Raw genomic sequence first — 13,517 nt, forward strand, 5'->3', positions numbered from 1 at the left:
AGACAGCGAGGCGGCACCGCAAATTATGAACACGTCACGCATCTGACAATCATTTCCAAAGAGAACCCGTCTTTGGCTAAGAGCGGAACCTGCGAAGGGGTTGTCCGCTTTGGGTTCCGTTGCTGTGGCTTGGCTATTGGCTCGCGACAGTGGCCGCGCGCGCCGGTCGCGCTACCCCGGTGACACGCGGGCGTCGCGCTCGCGTGCGTTGTTGCTTCGGAGGCTATATTACTTGCCTTTGCCGTCTGCTTGGCGTTGCTCTTACGGTATCGACCACGGCTGGAAGTGCGATACGCGTTCGAAGAAATGACGGATAATGAGTTGCACCGCCCCTGCCGGCTTTCTAAGTAGACCTTTTGCAGGCTACGCTATCAATTTGAGGAGACTCGGGTGCAAGCGTACCAGTGGTCATTCCACGTAGAGGAAGGAGTTGCTCGCTGCGGTTCATCGCCACCGGCCTGCAGCTCCCAGGGGTCGGTCGGAAGCGAAGCATTCATCGGAATGACCTAGATCTCAGCTGCTGACACTGTCCTGGAAGTTCCTCTCTGAATTACTGTGTTGGCCGGTAGAAGGACTAGGTCAGCTTTCCCATGACCTCCGCTTCAAAGCCAATGCCATGGAGATATTTGCATGGTGAGATCGAATTCCCAGTGCTACATCGCCAGCGTGAAGAGATCGCAGATCGCCGTTCAGCAATCAGAAGGGTTCAACGTAGGCTGGTCCAGCGCTTCCTTCGTTCGGCTGATAAAACTATACAGTCAGGATGGCAAGATATTGTGGAGGCCTCTTATTTGGCTGCCCTTTTTTTCTCTATTTCGGGAGTGCCACACTTTGTTCCTCAATTTGACAGCACAGAGCGCACGGCACCGTCAGCACCACACTCTTCGATTTTACTTCGCACAGGCAATGCAGGGCCCGTATATCGTAATGTTCGATTTCAAGTTCCATTGCTTCTATCACGCGACGCACCGTGGGGCAGATCGCAGGGATAGCGGCAGCGCGGCGTCGAGCGATTCATGTCCGATCCGATGACGAAGGGAAAAAAAAGAAAATTGATATAGTTGACTAGTAAAGGTGTCCCTAAGAACCAGTTCACGGTTTTGTCGCGCGCGCTACTTAAGAAGTGCTGGCAGTCCGCTCCTGTTGCGTGCATAGTGCGAGCTGTTGTGCCCGTACAACCAGCCCGGATTCCGAATATACAAGATGCAGAAATTATCCTGCGAACGCCCTTTGAACAAACCCGGGGCTGCACCGAAAGGCACAGCGCCCTAACGCTCCCTTGACAAGTCAAGATGCTGCGGCGCCAGGCAGCGGCGTTCTGTGGAGGAGCATCGGCGAGCGACATGTCCAAACGTGCAACAAAGTGCTAGACAGCCCGGCGCCGTATTTCCTTTCCCCTGGAGGTCACCGCGCGCGGCAAATTTGAAGTGGGTGGCCAGCGCGGTCGCTGGTTGGACCTCTCGGACGACCGTCGAGTGCTGGCTTTGTATTGGGCCGTGTGAGTGACAGTCGTTTCTCGGGGCTTCATAAGCCCCGACGCCGCCGCCTGGAAAACCGGATCTACCGAACCACCGTGAGCCGAGTGCCGCTCTCGAGTGGAATGAGATGTGTTGCGCGTTGGAGTCTCGCCGGACATCGCCGTGCGGGAACAGTCGCGTGTGCTGTGAGCTCTCGGCCCCCGTGCCGATCCGATCTTGTCCTGTATAATGACCTGTATATAGTGTTTAAAGTCCCTTTTGTTATTCTCACCGACGCCTGACTCGGAGTCTTCGCTACCAACTAGAGAGCTGGCAACGCTCTGTCCCGAAAAGGGTGACGATCGCTACGGGACCACCTCAAAGTCGCAACAAAGCCCCTGCTAGCAGACGACATAGCGCTGCGCTCTGCCAACTCATTTACCCTTGTGATACCGCCTGTCGGCTGAGAAGGAAAAAGAATGACATTAATAAATTACTACTGCATTGCGTAAACGCCCGGCACCACGCGTTTATACTTTAGAACTTGCCGTATAATATTAAATTTATATTTTATATTTATTTAGCAAGCAGAAACGTTCTGCAGTTCCTCGATTAGCTCGTCACACTTCAGAGGTGGCACCCTCTCATTTATTGGTCGCGTCCTCCCCTTCTTCCACCCCCAGCTTGGGACTGGCACATTTAGTGACGTAAGCGGCGAAGTGAACAGTTCGTTTTCCGAACCGTTATAAGATTCCGCCCCTGCTTTCAACGGATGTGGCGTCACATTATTTTTATTCCGCCGGAAGTGTTCCCTCCTCACACAGATGGCGCTCAGCCCCATGAACCGCCCTGTTGTGAACGTATGGGCTTCTATGGAAGCTTCGCTACCCGGTACATTTACCTTGAGACTGCGACATGCAATTATTGTCTGGATATTCTGTGCTTCGAGCCTACCGCTTATTAGTGATGACGGCGCTTCCTTTCCGTGTGCCACTGTCAAAGATGCTTACGTACTGTGAAACCTATGCTTAGAGCCGCGGCCACTCTCTTCGCCACGGACCGTGCGCACGGCTTTTTGCTCGAGCACCATAGGAAGCACGGTTGAACGCGCTGCAGTATGATAGCGCATGAGCGCAGTCACGTGGGTTTATTTCATATTTCGCGGGCTTTCTTTGAACGCGGAAAAACCCCGCGAAGCATCTGCGCGTGTACGTTGTCGCCAAAAATTGGACGGTCGTTTCTGAATCCCCTCTACAACGTAACGAAACGCACTTGGCCCTAAGGGGAATCTTAAAATTTTGCATAATTGACAGCAGTTAATTAACAATTTACATCATATATAAAGATACTCTAAGGCGCGCCACATGACGGCAAACCAGATTTCACTGGTTTCATTCAGCTGCGCTTAACCACGTTTTTAGAATCCTTGATTCAAACACGTTCCTGTTCAAGTTGCGTGAAACACCCTGTATATGTATCAAAGTATGACAATTACAAGTGAGGTGGGCTATGAACATCAAACATATGTTGCGAAGGGATCTTCAGCTAAAAAAAATACGCCTCCAATCCACCCTGGGAAGAAGTGGATGTATTGCGAAGCGGTTGCCGACGTTAGACAGGCTCAACCGACGTCCAGACGACGTTAGACAAACACCACCACCACAAGCGGCGTATGTCGCGCGCGCACACACGTGTGCAGAAGTGCAGCATACATACTGAAGCTTCTATAGACCCTCTGCGAAGCGCAAGTGTCTTACTGACGCAATTCAATTTTAACGCAATAGCGTTAAGGAGCCAGTGTGGCAGAAAATTTGGCGTCCTGCGTCGGCATCTGACACCGTTTTGGCAAAAAGATTTTCGAACCACGTATCAATCAATCAATCAACCAATCAACCAATCAATCAATAAAAACGTGAGATTTATTTAAAGAACTCAAGGAATGCGTACAAAAATAGTTGGACCAATAGCCTATGTGGCTAGTAGCTGGTCCAATACACAAAAAATACATATACAGGACAACCAAGTACATAACTGCTCAATGAGTAAGAACATTATTTACATGAACAAGTACTTTTTTTTTTAGGGAAGAGTTGTTACGTTTGGCTAGACAAGAAGAAGCGTTTACATACAAGATCAAAATTTCTGGTTACATTTATTTCCACAGGCAGAGTTATAGCGCCAAAGAACTCTAATAATCGTTCACCGTAGACATTGCTGCAATAAGGAAGGTATAAGATAAAGTTAGTTTCTTGCCTGGGGTTTGCACGCGGGAAGTTAAATGTGGTGTTGGGTAAGGGAAAGTCGGCGTTGAGTATTTTGTGAACTAAAGTGATCTTATAGTTTCTGAACGCCGTGAAGGAAAGAATACGAAGGTCAGTAAACAGAACGCTACTATGATGAACTGAGGAAAATGTTATTATTCTTAGGGCGCGTTCTTGCAACTGCAGTATAGGTGTTAAGTAAGTTTTATATATTAGTAAATATTAAGTATTATTATTATTAGTAAGTATTATATATTTCACACCAATAGCTCATGTGGGTATGAAACAAATAAAACTATGTGCAACGAAAACAAAGCACGAGGAAAATATTGCCGGGCACAGGCCAGTGTGTAGCAGCTGAAAGCTAATTTGTTCTCTCCAGTGCAAGTTACTGTATAAAGCCACCCCTAAATATTTAAATGAATCAACACAATCCAGAGTTCGGTTCGCTAGAGTCAAAGTGAATGCACTGTAGTCTAGTATTTTCCTGTTGGAGTGAAATATGATATACTTAGTTTCATCAGTATTTAGGGCAAGTCTATTTTCTGAAAACCATTTAGCTACTTTGAGCAGTTCCCCAGATATTGTGTCTTCTAATGACGAGAGTGAGACGCATGAGTAAACTAAGGCTGTGCGTCAGCATACATCAAGACTTTTGACAGGTTAAGTGCGTCTGGTAAATCATTTATGTATAATGAAAACAGAATAGGGTCTAAAACCGAGCCTTGTGGTACACCGCATACGATAGCGGTGAAAGCAGAATGATGTTTGTTAATTACCACTTGTTGCCCTCGTGCCTTAAAGTAGCTGTGGATGAATTGAAGCGCGTTTCCAACGATACCATAAGATTCCACGTTTTCTAACAGTATGGAGTGAGAGATTGTATCGAACGCCTTTCTTATATCAAGAAAAATTGACACAGCAATGTTATTCTTGTTAAGAGCAGAGTTAAGGGATTTCAAAAGTGTTAAAACTGCGGTTGATGTAGATCTACCTGCAACAAAGCCATGCTGCTGCCTCAGATAACGTTATTGGTTACAAGAAATGCATTAAACTGTAGTACAATGAGCTTTTGAAATAGTGTATTAACTACACTAAGAACTGAAATTGGTCTATGACTACTTGGATGGTTCGAATCACCAGTTTTGTACACAGGGATAACCTTTGACACTTTCAGTACATTTGGGTAAGCATTACTAGTTATCGCACGCATAAGACATCAGTATTGTTTTTCAATATTTTAACCTGAATACCGTCAAGTCCGGACGCCTTATTAGCCGATAATTTGCCTATACGATACTGTTTATTTCCTCAAGAGTTATTTCACAAAACGAAAAATCACTGTGGACGCTTCTCTGGATCCTGGTTGTACGAATTGCAAGAACAGACTGTTATATATATATATATATATATATATATATATATATATATATATATATATATATATATATATATATATATATATATATATATATATATATTGTCATCAATTTTTGAGAAATAATAATTGAAGTCATTCGCAATCTGAGGGGACAGATTTTCGGCAGTAACGTCATGTTTATCCTGTAATCCTACTACATCACTGACTGTTTTCCACGTTTGCCTTTCATTGCTATTTAATCGTTTAATCAAGTTCGTATAATAGGCCTTCTTTGATTTACGAATTAGCATACCTGATTTGTTTAAAAAAAATTAAACTGGCTTTTGTAGTATTTGTTAGTTTTGTTATATTTTAATGTATTATAATAGTAGTCTTTCCTTTCAGTAGGGCAAGTATGGAGTCATTTACCCACGGACATATGGCGTAATCATAGCTGTGTCGTGAAGCGTACCGCGATTCTTTTATCGCGTTTGTAATGCGGTCAATAACGTTTTGACATTCCGGGTGAACGTTGTCGTTATAGAGGTTATCGAAATTTGTAGTAACTAAGATGCTACGTACACGTGGATAGTTAAGCCTTGTCGAATATTTGTGGTGCGTTTGGCGAAAAGAACGCGAACAATCCCGAGGCAGAAACAAAAATGTTGCAGAATGATCAGCAATTGTGGTGTCATAAACATCTGCCTGTGCATCGATATCAATATTGCACAAAATATGGTCGATGAGAGTTGAAGACATGTTGCAAACGCGAGTAGGGGATGAAATCACATTTTTAAGACTAAAGGACTGTAGAAAAATACATACTCATAGCAGTCATCTCTAGACAAGTCGATGTTCATGTCACCACAAATGATAATTGGATTTCGGACAGGTATTAGAGGGTCAATAGCAGTTTCCATCAAAGAGATGAAATCATTATTACATGAGCTATAGGAGGACGGTAAACTACGCCTATAACAACGCCACATTCAAGTTTCACAAAAAGGGTTTCGGCACTTTGGTTGCTGTATTAACTGTTAATTAGATATTAAAACCCGAGCCTGTGCCGTATAAAAAGCGCGACGCCACCACCACGTGCTTTACTTTCTATAGGTTGCGATAGAATCGTGTATCCCGGTATAGTTATTTTTTAATCCCTTCTGAGCCATGTTTCTGTTATCGCGATGATGTCGTAAAAAAACTAGTGTCGGGATATGTAGGTTAAAAATACGTCTCGATTTTGGTTTCATACTACGGATGTTGCAGTGGACTAACGACAAGATATCATGTCCATGTTTCTTTCAATACCCAGGCCTTCCATGTGACGCAATAAATTGATTGAACTAATTGAATTTCTCCAGCTAAATTACGTAGAAAAATCGTAAACTAGGACTTGCACGCAACCTACAGACATGATAGCTCTCGGACTGTAATTTTACTATACGAGAAAACATAGTTCTGTTATGCGAAAACTCAAAGAAACCCCTTCACACACACACAAACCGGCCGCGGCGTCCGCCATTTTGCGCGCGCCGGCGCGATGGGTGTCTTGGGTGCCACGGAGCGGCGCGCCCGATTCTTTGCAATAGAGACTTTTAGCGTGTCCGGTATTCCGGCAAGCGCGGGCGGTTTGCCGGTTTAGCGGGGCGTAAACGTGAGAGGCCAGATTGGTGGCGTCAGCTGGTGGCGGAAAGCTCAACCACACAAACACAAAGCTAATTACTATATTCTGCTTAGCTGCTCGTGTAAATTTTGGACAGTGGCGTAATCGTGTTCACAACTACGCCACTGCCAAAAAATTGCACCAAATATTGTGGGTATTGCAGTTTTAGCTCTGTGTTTGTCTGGTTGTACTCTACGCTACCAGGCGGCTGCACCGCTCTGGCCGCTCACGTTTACGCCCCCGTAAATCCGGCAATCCGCCCAAAGTGCTCCCGTTTACCGGAATAACGGACAGGCTAAAAGTCTCTAATAACTCCAGCTGGCGCTAGCCTCCGCCGTATCGCGGCCCGCGAAAGAGGCCGTGGTTCCACCACAAAGCTTGCCTTCGTGCATAGCGTTCGCGGCAAGCGTTTCCCGGTAGAGACTTTTAGCTTTCTCTATGCTTTTAGCGTGTCCGCTATTCCGGCAAACGGAGTTGGTTTGGGCGGATTGCCGGAAGGGCGGTGCAGCCGCCTGGTGGCGTAGAGCTCAACCAGACAAACACAGAGCTAAAAGTACAGTGACGTACTATATTTTGCTTCGCTGCTGGTGCAAATTTTTGGCAGTGGCGTAATTGTGAAGACGATTACGCCGCTGTCGAAAATTTAGACCAGCCGCTAAGCAGAATGTAGTAATTGGCCCTGTGTTTATGTGGTTGAGCTTTGCCCCACCTGCTGGCGCCACCGATCTGGCCACTCACGTTTATGTCCCCGCTCATCTGGCAAGCCGCCCGCGCTTGCCAAAAGCACTAAAATTAGATAATTTTATGAGTTGTTACTGCCATGGCACCAATGGTTTTGCGTGAGCCATTAGGCGATGTTCAAGGAGTGGAACACCCATTTATTTGCTCCGATTTCTAACATGCAATGAGGACTGTCTCGCTGTAGATCGATTTTGAAAGAGTATGGCTTAATTAGGTAATGGAGTTTACGGTTGAATAATAATGGTGTTCATACTTCCAATGTACTTTAATAAAATATGTGAAACTGAGCATGACCTTAGCAGATGGAGCGACCATCCATTTGAATGAGGCTTTCTAAATGAGTGGTTGTGAAGACGCCTGTAGCCGGCGAATGCTCAAATGGTGAACAGGATACAGCACCTTCGAGGCGCTTGGAGTAGCAGACTAATACACTGTGCCACCATAGCATTAACATGTGCGTATGAGACTTTTACACAGGTTCATGAGGAACTTCCTGTCACTAAACCATGTTGTGTGAGACTGAATTTTCAAGCTGAGCACTGCTTTAACATGGGGTGAGTCTTTGAAAGGCGCTATGGAAGAATTCCAATCAGAGGAGTCATGAAAATGATTGTGCCTTATGATATGAGTTATAGTTGGACTGTCAAAAAAATTAATTCTTGGCTTTTACGCGCTCAAACCACGATATGTTTATGAGGCACGCCGTATTAGGGGACCGCGGAAGAACTTTTACCACCTCGGTTTTTTTTTTTACAGCATATTTGTATACCTCTACCCCCCAATGCATCTGTCGTGTCCGTGGGCCAAAATGTGGGCCGATTCCTGAGGTAGTGCAATACCGGGCCGACCAACGGCGGAGGTGAAGCAGGCTTCAAGCACTCCGCCCCTAATAATATTAAAAATAAATAATAATAAATGAAATAAATAAATCATCATGCATTGTTTTAAATCGGTGGGTGTACTGGAATCGTTTGTGAACAGCACATGGACTCACGAGGACGAGGCATTGGCATATACGCAAAAGACAAAATGTATGTACTACAACCATGCGCTGCGTCGCGTGCGTCTGGTTGATCGTGGCATATTCGCGGCTACTGTCATCAGCTCATTTTATCCATGTTAGCAGCATTCTCGATCGAGTTATTTTACAGTTCCTTATTTTGTAAAGCTTGATGTCCGGGTGCCAGATAAACAATGTTTAGAAACTCGTACCGCGAAAATTATGCGAGCACGGAAGCTAGCAAAACATGTTCCCTCGGAGCTTCGCAGTTACCTGGATTGGGATGTACACTGGTATGTGCGGCACACCGCATTACACATGGAGACACCTCTAATTGTTGTCATCATGTGTGATGCCTTAATAGAGTGCAAGGGTAGACCTACAATAATAACACATTACATGTAAACGTTACGTATCGACAATGTTCAGATTTGACTCGCCTCTTATTTCGATCGTGGGCAGAGCTGTGGGAGCGTCTCTAGACCTGTCGCTGTTCGATATTGCGGCTATATTGAAGCTACAAGCTTAGTGACGACACGCTAAGAAGTTTCACAATCCAAACAACTTGTTGACACCTCTCGGGAAAGCACAAAAACTTGGTACTCGTCATCAACAGCACGTTCGCCGTGCACCCTCCAGCGTGATCCCGCATACCAGCATGGCACCGGACGACAGACGGCGCTGTGATCGCAAAATGGAAGCGCGCTTAAAGGAGTACTGACACAAAAATTTGAAGTCGTGATAACTTGTGAGATCGATTTAGTGGGTCACACACACATCGTCTAAAAAATATCAGCGGCGAATATCGCTCAGAACATATTTAAAATCAATTTCAAAGTACGTGCGCGCAGCCAACCGCAAAACAGAGCACCTCGCGACATTGACATCACCTGGCATTGTAAATAGCCAAGAAAACGCTACGTCATGTGGCTACGTCACGAATTTTCGTTGGTTGCCATGCGGCTTTACACGTGCTCTTCTCCTCTGTTGTTGCTTGCTCTAGCTGTTGTAGTGGGACGCTCTCCTTGTCGCTGCAACTGCAGTTTTTGTCGTGTCCGTCGGGATATTTCCCACACTATCAGCTTGACTGCGCTGCACTGACCACGCACGAATTGCGAGTACAGCACCATGCCGCGTACATACTGCTGCGTTGACTTCTGCGGAACATATTCAGGGTTGGGTATAACTATGCATAGTTTTCCCCACGATACCCTTCACTAGCAGAAGTGGACCGAGTTCGTGCGCGCCTCTGGACGCTTGGAGTGGACCCCGCTGAAAAGCAGCGTTATCTGCTCCCTTCATTTCGAGCGTGCATGCTATAAAGAGAACCCGCTGGACTTAACGCAGTCCGACGAAAACGAGGACGACGACGACGATGATGGCGAGGACATGGCAAACCACGTGCAGGCGTAGCAGACGACTAGCAACACGAAGCTCGCGTGCCCGCGCGCCGCACGCTGGCTGCGCGTCAGAGCATACGTCATGGCTTTTTGCGAACACGTGACCACTTTGTTTACACTCCCGGTTGGCCGTTTCGTTGCTCTCTGAAACCGAAACTTGGACTGGTCGCTACAAAAAAGACTGCAAATAATTACCTGTCGCGCTCTGAAGTAAATGAGGTCTCGTGCCGTGATTACTGGGTCATTAACTACTTATTAAAGCAGAAAAAACCACGTGGATTTTTTTTGTGTCAGTACTCCTTTAAAGGGCCCCTGAAACGGTTCGGACAAACTTTGTAGACGCATAGCGTACAGCTAAAGTTAATCATTCGCACCACAATTTGTGTGAAACGTCTCATATTAAGAGAGCTACGGACGATTACAAGTTACCCTCCTCCACAATGATGCATTTTCTCCTCAACTCGTTCGCCGAGTGATCGGGGCTAGGCTCCGCCTTCACTGGCTCTGCGTCATGATGTCACGTCGTGTCGTCGACTTCCGGTTCTCTAGGAGCGAGCGCGCGAAGTCTCTCGAAACCACGACCTACTGTATAAAGAGCACGACCCCTTATACAGTAGGTCGTGCTCAAAACTCCCCGCCAGCTGCTTGGCAGTCGACCCCAAGCGAGAGCTATCGAAGCAGCGTGCTTTGCGAGCATTCTGTCGCAGCGCCGAACGTGTCTGGTATTCCGGTAACCACATGCTAGCCGGGCGTTTCGACGGAACGGTGGAGGCACAAACTCAAGCTGATAAAGGCACTTTAGCGTAGACGTACGTGAGCTGCCTGATCGATCTCCACGGTCCAGCCACACATTGGCGCAGAGCTTAACCAGACAAACAAAGAGCTAATATTGTTCTAACCAAGCGTAAAACATTTTAAAGACTTAGAATAAAACGTGTTAACGATTACACTCCTGCGAAAAATTTACACCCGCAGCTAAGAAGAATACATTTTGTTACTGCTACTGTATGTGGTTGAGCTCTGTGCCACCAGGTGGCTGCACCATGCAGATCATTCTAGAGTTACTGTATATGCTACCAAAGGTGATAAAACAGACGGCGTGATAAAACAGACGCGCGTGATAAAACAGACGCGCAACTCAGCTACCTTTGGTAGCATATACAGGAACTCTAGATCATTCTAGACCATTCACATCTGCGCTTCTGCTCATCCCGTGCAATCCCGTGAAACGACACGGTTAAACGGCCAGGTCCTGTCCCCTTGCGCTTGCGTTTACCCTAATACCGGACTTTGTTAACAAAACGTCGTTTCACGCACTGAAGCACACAAGTAACTGGAACGCCAGTGAATTTCTCCGCAAAGTTCGGGAATTTATATCTCGAAACTGGTGTCGTCCTGAGAATTCGTTCCGTGCCTTGCGAGGTCCACTGCTAGAATTTGTAAATTGCACTATGTGTCATAAGATAATTGGCTAAAAAGTTCATTAGTGAATTCTTGTTAAATAGTCAATTTTGCATTTCAATTTTTTTTTTTTTGCAAGTAGTGTCCGCCGCTTCGAGTAAACCGGCTCGTTAACTAGAATTGAGCTATGTGCCACAGGCAACCTTTAAAAAAATGTGAAATTGTTCGTTGAAACACCCTGTATATCGGATGCGAATAAACATTGATTCACGCCGAGTTAATTGTATCTGCCTTGACTAAAGTATAGTGTACTAGAATATATTCTATGTAGTACACTTGAACTAAAGTAAAAAGGTTGTGTGATGTTGGCGAAACCGGTGCCGAGTGCGCCCGGACTACATTGCGTACGAATAGAGTCATCTGCAGAAGCTCCGCCCCCGTAGCTGTCGCTTCATAGCCAGGAAAAGTTGTCCGCGAGTATAGCTAAGTATCCCCACACAACATTCATGGTGAGGTTTTACAGAACCTTCGCTAAAATCAGTGTATGCATTAATGCTCATAAACTACTATTTCTTTAGACGTTTTGTTTGATTTCCTTATTTATTGCACAGCTGAGAGGAAGCAGAGGCTAAAGCGGGGGCACTGCATGGCACAAGACGTCCCTTCCACTCACCTCGACAGTTTTACATTCCTTCATATTACACCTAAGTGTGGTTCCGAGCTCACATGCATGTTTAAGACTTATGATCAGATGCCACTTTACCAGCCTTTTTCACAATTTCTATCTGCCTTGTGAATGTGCATATTTTCTCTCAATAGTTGAGATAATGAAAGACCATAGAGCTTGAGAGCTTGCGTCAACCAAATACAACAGTGCTTATAAACAACAAGAAAAACAAGACCGCATTTGTTTCAACATTTTTACATAAATACTGACAACCACCCCTATGCAGCATAAAGCTTTAACAGCTGAATAGTTTACCATTAAATATGCAGCAGCAATAGTTGCAAAAGTAAGAAGGCATGAAACAATGAAACACACACACAGCAGGATTAATGAATTTTTATTACAGAGTCATAGCTTTGAGAGAACCGGAACAGGGAAAGTTGAACGAGGCCAAAGCTCATTCTTTTGTGCTCTACCTCAATTGTGAAACTCCGCCCAGAACAAAAAGTGCATGCTTGCAGTTTGGAAGAATAGAAGTGCGTAAATTTCACAACAAACCCTTTGCACGCGTACAAAGAACAGGTGCATACCAGACACATGCCGGTTTCACATTCTCCATTGGGTGAACAAATCTGCATGGCCATAAGCACTTCATACAACATATATATCTCTGGAGCCAATGTTTTGCCAGAGAGACTTGTCTTCGTCAGTTCTCCTTGTCGAAACGTTGGCTCCTAAGGCATCCCTTGTTGGACCACTGTTGATCACTCCATGTTTCTCTGAACCTCCGTCTTATTTCAGAGAAACATGGAGTGATCAACAGTGGTCCAACAAGGGATGTCTTATTTAAAGAAGAAGAAGACGCCGTTCCAAACGGCTGCGCTCACATCGGGCTACGTATGTTTGGTTTTTCGGGCGGACCACCTTCTGGGACCGGCCCGAAACGATCACCACCATCTCCAAGAAGTGGTCCGGCGCCTGTGGAGACCAACTGCAGGTCAGTCGGACCATATTTCGGCGTTTTACGGCCGATTTTCCACCTTCAGAACGTGCCGAGCAGCTAACCCTAACTTCAGTTAGGAGAGCGGCGCCGGCGGGCGAGCACGCATTTGAACATGGCGGCCTTAAGAACTCCGGCTGCGACATCGAACCCGCGACTTATTACAACGTCGCGACTTGAAGAACAGATGGATTTCACTGCATCTCAGGTGGGTGATGCAACACCGCAACACGAATGCAATAAGGCCGCCACGATCAACAACAACATGCAAAGCGCTACCGTGGTCAACGAAACGACCGCAGAAGCCGGATGGGAGCGCGTTCTTTCCCTGAAGGAAAAGAAAAATCTCTCTCAGCAGCACCGCTCCGCGCAAGAAAGCGCACTCCCATCAGGTCCGACTACCAACTCGTCCAAACCCATGGCGCATCGCGGGCACCCACGACTCAAGCGTCTTCCGCCGCTACCGAAGAGTGACCTGAAGGTGGTCATCAGACCACACCAAGGGCTACCACTCAAGAATGTTACCAGTCAGGCACTGGCAAGAGCCGTCATGGAGGCGTGCGAGGA

Source organism: Dermacentor andersoni, chromosome 1, assembly GCF_023375885.2.
Source record: "Dermacentor andersoni chromosome 1, qqDerAnde1_hic_scaffold, whole genome shotgun sequence".
Taxonomy (NCBI): Eukaryota; Metazoa; Arthropoda; class Arachnida; order Ixodida; family Ixodidae; genus Dermacentor; species Dermacentor andersoni.